Below are 8,488 nucleotides of genomic sequence, written 5' to 3' on the forward strand. Positions count from 1 at the left end.
CGCATCTTGTTAATAACCATTTTATCTGATGATAATAGTTCGAATGAAGTTATTGAACAATATAATTTAGAGAAACTGATACAATTTAAAGAAAGGAGAAAATACTTAAAATAGGGCCAACGATTGTAGAGAAAAGAATTGAAACGACTGGATTTGGCTATTTAAAAAGATTAGATAAGAAGGAAAATATTTAGTATTTTAGAGAGTCTGCTAAGCTGCAGCACCCTGATTTATATATTTTATCCAAAATCTTATTTTTGTTCCTATAACTCTAGTTAATTTATCATATTTTTATATAAATATATTTAATATAGGTTAGCGTTGAAAGATCTTTTTCACATTTGAAATTTATTCTTTCACCGCATAGATCGAGGATGAGCAAAAAACTCTTGGGATATTATATTACTACGTCTAAATAAAAATTTAAAATTGATACATGACTATATTTTGTATTTTTAAATATATTTTGCCTATAAATAAAACATAAATTATATTTTTTATACCAAATTTATGTCTAGTTTTTTTAATTATCATCGAGCCTAACCAGGAACCAAACCCAAGTTCAAAAATATTCCCCTGAACCGAATTCGAGCCGAACTCAATTAATTATTATTTTACCTTGAACTGAACTTGAACCGAACCCGATTAATATTTTTGCCGGGTTCACATCCCTGGTCAAAAGTAACTTTAATTTTTTACATTTTTACTAATAAATTTTTTTTTTATAAGTTACTGAGACTAAATATCAACTCTAAATGATAAAGTAATCTCAATTTTACCATGTATGAAAATATTTATAGTAATTTAATATCTTGAAAATAAATATGAAGATCTAGGGCAGGTTTAGGCAAGGTGCATTTAACCCATTTTAAGCAAGTAATTATTTTTAATAAAAAAATCCAACTGTATTTATAAGAACACTCGAAGCTACGAGTTGGTCTAGGGTCATGATGAAGATATTTGACTTATTTTTTGTAAATAATTTGGCATTTTTAAGTGACAGGTTCTTCCGGGCAATGACATTAATACTATAGACTGCCGATTATTATATTTGAATTGGCAAAATTTGAAGTGGCTGGTGGCCATTTTGTGTTTGTATCTTTTACGAAAGAACCATATGATAATTTCATAAATTTCAGGTATATTTTTATTATGTTTATATTTATAATATGTATATATATTCTAATTAAACACCAATTTATTATTTACCTTATATATTATAGTATATATGAATCAAATATAGGTCACTACTGAATATGAAGAAAAGAAAGTTAGATGTGATATCTGTTTACATTCCCTAATTGATAATTCCGCAAACGACAATAATTATACATTAATAAAAATTAAGAATTATGGTGGATTGATAATACCATCCCAAAGCGTGTCAAATTTATGCAAAATAACAGAGAGCTCATTCAGAGCTTTTGAAAAAGTAGATGAAATAACCAAAAGACATGCTGTTAAAAAAATAGAATGTCTAATATTGTCAAAAATATTAGGCACAAATATCCTTAGTGACCTGCAAGATCATATGTTTGATCAAGAGGCAGGGTTAAGTCATTATCAAATTATAATAAGACTTATAATTAAAAGGTATATATAATATTTACTTGATTTTAATAAAAATTTATTTTCAGATACCTGCACATAAGAATGCATCATTTTGGTAATAAAGTAAATCAAAAATTACAATTAAATATCAGGCAAATACTAAATAAGGCTGTACTTTTTCAAGGGCAATAAACCAATAAAAATATGTTATTTAACTTAAATATTTATAGGTGAAGAACAAATTATCTGAAAATTTCTAATGACTTTATTGGTTATAATAAATTAATTTTATTAGACATAAATATAACATATATATATTATTTGTATTTATTATTGATTTATAAGATTAATATTTTCTTTTCGCGATACATATTAATTATAATAATAATACAATTATTTTATTTGATGTAAATATAACATAATATATATTATTTGTATTTTTCATGTATATATTTACATTATTGATTTTTATACTTTAGTGAATTAAATTTAAATAAAGAAATATATTTAGAAATGGATAGTTTATATTTATTAAGGAATAACATAATTATAAGCAAAAATAAAACATAAAAGAGATAAATTATAAAAATACAAAAGAAATCTAGAATTGATTTATATAAAAAAAAATATTCATGTATTTTTGAATTAATCTGGCTTCTAGGAAACCTGCATGTTATTATTTATTATTCATTATTTTGTTACTTTTAGAAGATGCTTTGGAAAATTAAAAATTGATGGTATTGCTCCCTCTCTTAATTGAACATGATTTGTAACAGATGGAATAAATGAATCTGGTGTAAAATGCTTTGAACATAATTTACTATATTTTGTTACATTGAAATTCTCTCTCTTCACAGTCCACTTTTGTAATAATATTTTATCTTTCATAGAAAATCTGCCATAAATAATTTTTACAATAGAATAATTAATTTGAGATATCATACTTATGAAAGGAAATTTTGCTTCTTCAGCAATATACTACCATTAGAAATCTTTTAGTAATTAAAAAATATTAAATTGAATTCTTATAAAAGATATTCATTATTAAATAATAAATTGCATTAATAAAGAGCAGAAATATTTCAAGTAAAATATTCAGTAGTGACCTTTATTTGATTCATATATACTATAATATATAAGGTAAATAGCAAATTGGTGTTTAATTAGAATATATATATATATAATAAATATAAACATAATAAAAATATACCTGAAATTTATGAAATTATCATATGCTTCGTTCGTAAAAGATACAAACACAAAATGGCCACCAGTCACTTCAATTTTTGCCACTTCAAATTTGATTTTAGCATTACGATCGGCAGTCTATAGTATTAATGTCATTGCTTCAGGGTGATATATATATAAAATATAAATAAACCTACTACTGGGGAGAAGGGACTCTCCTCTGATTATGATGCTCCTGATTTATTATAAAAATTTTATCAATGTCAGGCCGTGTCACCGCTCGTTATTTATAAATATCCGTTTGTTTAACAGACTATTTAATTTCCTCTAAACAGCCTAATAAGAATGAGGCTATTTAGATTTTAAGAGTGGCACTCATTTATTTTTCTAAATAAAGATTGTATATATCAGAAGTACTTCTACATAATATACAAATTAAGTGCGTTCAGGAAGGTAACAATGACATTAATACTATAGACTGCCGATCGTAATGCTAAAATCAAATTTGAAGTGGCAAAAATTGAAGTGACTGGTGGCCATTTTGTGTTTGTATCTTTTACGAAAGAAGCATATGATAATTTCATAAATTTCAGGTATATTTTTATTATGTTTATATTTATAATATATATATATTCTAATTAAATACCAATTTACTATTTACCTTATATATTATAGTATATATGAATCAAATAAAGGTCACTACTGAATATTTTACTTGAAATATTTCTGCTCTTTATTAACATTTGCAATTTATTATTTAATAATGAATATCTTTTATAAGAATTCAATTTAATATTTTTTAATTACTAAAAGATTTAAAATGGTAGTATATTGCTGAGGAAGCAAAATTTCCTTTCATAAGTATGATATCTCAAATTAATTATTCTATTGTAAAAATTATTTATGGCAAATTTCCTATGAAAGATAAAATATTATTACAAAAGTGGACCCATGCTGTGAAGAGAGAGAACTTCAATGTAACAAAATATAGTAAATTATGTTCAAAGCATTTTACACCAGATTCATTTATTCCATCTGTTACAAATCATGTTCAATTAAGAGAGGGAGCAATACCATCAATTTTTAATTTTCCAAAGCATCTTCTAAAAGTAACAAAATAATGAATAATAAATTATAACATGCAGGTTTCCTAGAAGCCAGATTAATTCAAAAATACATTAATATTTTTTTTATAGAAATCAATTCTAGATTTCTTTTGTATTTTTATAATTTATGTCATATGTCTTTTATGTTTTATTTTTGCTTATAATTATGTCATTCCTTAATAAATATAAACTATCCATTTCTAAATATATTTCTTTATTTAAATTTAATTCACTAAAGTATAAAAATCAATAATGTAAATATATATCATAAAAAATACAAATAATATATATTATGTTATATTTACATCAAATAAAATAATTGTATTATTATAATTAATATGTATCGCGAAAAGAAAATATTAAACTTATAAATCAATAATAAATACAAATAATATATATATGTTATATTTATGTCTAATAAAATTAATTTATTATAACCAATAAAGTCATTAGAAATTTTCAGATAATTTGTTCTTCACCTATAAATATTTAAGTTAAATAACATATTTTTATATTACTTGGTTTATTGCCCTTGAAAAAGTACAGCCTTGTTTAGTTTTTGCCTGATATTTAATTGTAATTTTTGATTTACTATATTACCAAAATGATGCATTCTTATGTGCAGGTATCTGAAAATAAATTTTTATTAAAATCAAGTAAATATTATATATACCTTTTAATTATAAGTCTTATTATAATTTGATAATGACTTAACCCTGCCTCTTGATCAAACATATGATCTTGCAGGTCACTAAGGATATTTGTGCCTAATATTTTTGACAATATTAGACATTCTATTTTTTTAACAGCATGTCTTTTGGTTATTTCATCTACTTTTTCAAAAGCTCTGAATGAGCTCTCTGTTATTTTGCATAAATTTGACACGCTTTGGGATGGTATTATCAATCCACCATAATTCTTAATTTTTATTAATGTATAATTATTGTCGTTTGCGGAATTATCAATTATGGAATGTAAACAGATATCACATCTAACTTTCTTTTCTTCATATTCAGTAGTGACCTTTATTTGATTCATATATACTATAATATATAAGGTAAATAATAAATTGGTGTTTAATTAGAATATATATATATATATATATATTATAAATATAAATATAAACATAATAAAAATATACCTGAAATTTATGAAATTATCATATGGTTCTTTCGTAAAAGATACAAACACAAAATGACCACCAGGCACTTCAATTTTTGCCACTTCAAATATATTAATAGGCAGTCTATAGTATCAATGTCATTGGAAGGTAAAGTTTGAGAAATTGAGAGCTAGATAATCATTATAAAAAAATTTAAATCATAAATATACCTATTACTTTAAAATATGGAAATATTAGAAATTACAAATAGTAAGTTACACAGACCCCAGAAATACATTCAGATGATATATTTATTTTTCAATTCAAATCCAAGAATAATATAATCATTATTTCATAAAAAAAATAAATTAAAAAGATTGACATTCATTAAAAAAAAATATTATTCTTCATTAAGACAAATACATTATATCTGAAGACAAAGCTTCCTCAAACATGTGATCATTTCTCTCCCATAATCAACAACTAACAAAATTAATTACAGAAGATCCCTTTTGATTGACATTTCATATATATCATTATATATATATATATATATAACAAAATACAAAACTACAACAGAAAGCCGACGATATCATTTATAAATTGTAATACTGAGGACTGTGCGCTGATAGAAAAATTATCGGCAACGGCATTTCACTCTAAAAATTTTTTTACTATAACTATATTTTATTTTTAAAACTTTAAATTTAAACAATAAAATAAATATTTATCAAATAAAACGTTTAAATCTTTATAAAAGTAAGTAAGTTGTAAATTCATTATTTTTAAAAATCCTTAATATTTTGCTGAATCCAAATTCAAACCCTTTTTAAAATTTAGGGTTCAGGGTGCAAGCTTTTTTAAAAAATTTTTAAATTTATATTTTTTATTCTAAACTTTCATTTTATTTATTTTAAATAATATGTTAAAAATAATATCTATAATATATATAAAAACCTTGCCACAAAAATACTGTTACGCTGTTACAGTCACACTTTCATCTATAATATATATATTTAAAAAATCGTTAATTTTGAAAAGCAATTGGCAAGAACGTCGCTTACAAATCTATGGAATAATGGACTTAGGTTCGAATCCCGGCAAAGGTTTTTTTTCTTAATCTGGCAAAATTAATCAAATAGAAGATACGATTCAAAGTTTGTAGCTACTTTAAAATTCAAACTATTAAATAGGTATTCTGATATTTTTAAATTTTTTACATTCTTTTTAAAAATCACTACAGAATCATATTAAACATTCATTCATCTTCCATTACCACAAATAAGAAATAACTGATACATCAAACAACTGAACTGATCTTATATCTATTATGATAATCCTCAAAATCAAATTTAGCCAATAGTGTTCTTTTAAAAAAAATTTGTCCAATAAAAATGATTATAGGGTAATCGGTACAATAGTAATCATGTAACAGCCTCAACATTCATTCAATTTTATAACACATTTTACCATCTTCATAAGGTTAAATTTTTTATAGTTTATATAGTAAACCTACAGAAAACGTTAATATATTGGAATATTCAAGTCTTTTAAAATTGGCTTCAAAGAAATTTAAACTTCAAACTGGGCAGAATAATGGAGAGTTTTAATGTCACAGTATGTCTCTAGGAATTTAGGGGTAAAACAATTTTGTTATCAAAACTATTTAAAGTATATCCATGTTAGGAACTTCTCCTTAACACTCAATCTTAATTGACATGTATATCTAATAAATTAAGACCCTGGATTTTGACCCTTGCTAATAATCTTCTAAATAGCCAATGGATACCACCACAGAGTTTTTATGACACAATCAGGTTGACCTCATATTTGATTTAAATCTATGATAGGAGATCTTTGTTTAAAAGAGTAGTTATGAAGGGTACCATGTCAATTCAGCGAAACGTTTATCGCGAAACACTTTTTCGCGAAACTTTTATCGCGAATCCATAATAGCTAATACTATTCCGCGAATGCAATATCGCGAAACAAATATCGCGAATTTTTTATAGCGAAACCTTTATAGCGAATATATTACCGCGAATACAATATCGCGAAACAAATATCGCAAATTTTTTATAACGAAACCTTTATCGCGAAACCTTTAATGCGAATACATTACCTCGAAACTTTTATCGCGAATCAATAATCGCGAAAATTTTATAGCGAAACTTTTATCGCGAAACTTTTATCGCGAAACTTTTAAAGCGAAACTTTTAAAGCGAAACTTTTAAAGCGAAACTTTTAAAGCGAATACATTACCGCGAAACTTTAATCGCGAATCAATAATCGCGAAAATTTTATAGCAAAGTTATTATCGCGAAAATTTTATAGCAAAGTTATTATCGCGAAACCCAAATCGCGAAGACAATGTAGCGGCAATTATTTCGTGAAACATATCACGAAGATATTATAGAGAATTTAATATCGCGATAATTGCTAATTATGACTAATTTATTTTGAATCATTTTTTTATAATTATATTATTTGAATAATATTTTTTTAATTCACATAGTTTGATTTTCTTTTAACCTTAAAAAATTTATATAATGATTAATAAACTTAGATCTGGTTTATGAAATTTGTTATTGAAATACACTTTTTTTCGCTATCCTATCCTTTTCTTCGAAGTTCTTATTTTATATAATCGCGCACAAGGAACTCAGCTTTATAAATATATTAATCATTGAGTTTATTAGTTAAATCTTGATATTTAATAGCGAAATTGATATATGTATGGGTAAGCATGACTTAATATTGATTAATTTATCAATCAATTTTGGCCAGGGTTAGCAAGTCAGTCAATTGACCAGTCAAATGACTAGATTTTGACGGGTCAATTGAACAGGGGAATATTTGACCTGGTCAAATGGCTCAAATATTCTATAAGATCTGAATATAAAAATATGTTTGAAAAAGAAAAAACGATATAAATACATGTGTTCACATTGCTGCTATTTATTGAGTTCCTAATATTAAGGAGAGCATTTTAATCATAGTAAATTTAATGAAGTATGTAATATAATAAAAGGATTAGGCATACAAGGTTGTTATCAAAATATTTCAAGTTATATCATAAATTTCAGAAATAAAAGCGGCTTGTTTAATAGAAAATCATGGGGAAAGCAGTAACTTCCATAAGAAACAATCAGATTTCAATCTCAAGCAGTGGAATTAGTTTTGAACACCATGGCCATTAAGTGAAGTAACATTACTAATAATTCCTAGATCTACTTCTTCTTATTCAAAAAAAAATTGGTCGATTTGTGTCAATAATATTACTAAAACAGAAATCGATTGAAGATTTAGACAAAATGAAAATTGATTAAAAAATATTAAAGAAAATGATGATATTCAATATAAAAAAATATTTATTTTATTTTAACCATATTTGATTGGTCAAATGCACAACCGTGGTTTTGGCAGTCACTATTCATAAACAGTGTAGATGAATAAAGTCCACAACATTACTGTTTAGAATGTCAATTTTGAATGGCAATTCAAAAATAAATTACATCTAAGTGAAATAAGGGATTTCCCC

General features: G+C 24.6%; 2 long non-coding RNA genes across 2 annotated transcripts; both read right to left on the reverse strand.

Annotated features, from left to right (window-relative positions):
- Positions 1-2,274: 2,274 nt before the first annotated feature.
- LOC135925539 (uncharacterized) lies at positions 2,275-2,980 on the reverse strand. The gene is made up of 3 exons (XR_010571666.1): positions 2,933-2,980; positions 2,762-2,877; positions 2,275-2,446 (listed from the first exon to the last, which is right to left on the reverse strand). It is a non-coding gene; the product is annotated as an uncharacterized LOC135925539 (long non-coding RNA).
- Positions 2,981-4,228: 1,248 nt separating this feature from the next.
- Positions 4,229-4,846, reverse strand: LOC135925240 (uncharacterized). The gene is made up of 3 exons (XR_010571589.1): positions 4,519-4,846; positions 4,364-4,474; positions 4,229-4,324 (listed from the first exon to the last, which is right to left on the reverse strand). It is a non-coding gene; the product is annotated as an uncharacterized LOC135925240 (long non-coding RNA).
- Between the last annotated feature and the right edge of the window lie 3,642 nt (positions 4,847-8,488).

Source organism: Gordionus sp. m RMFG-2023, chromosome 2 (assembly GCF_954871325.1).
Source record: "Gordionus sp. m RMFG-2023 chromosome 2, tfGorSpeb1-WG-v2, whole genome shotgun sequence".
Classification (NCBI taxonomy): Eukaryota; Metazoa; Nematomorpha; class Gordioida; order Chordodea; family Parachordodidae; genus Gordionus; species Gordionus sp. m RMFG-2023.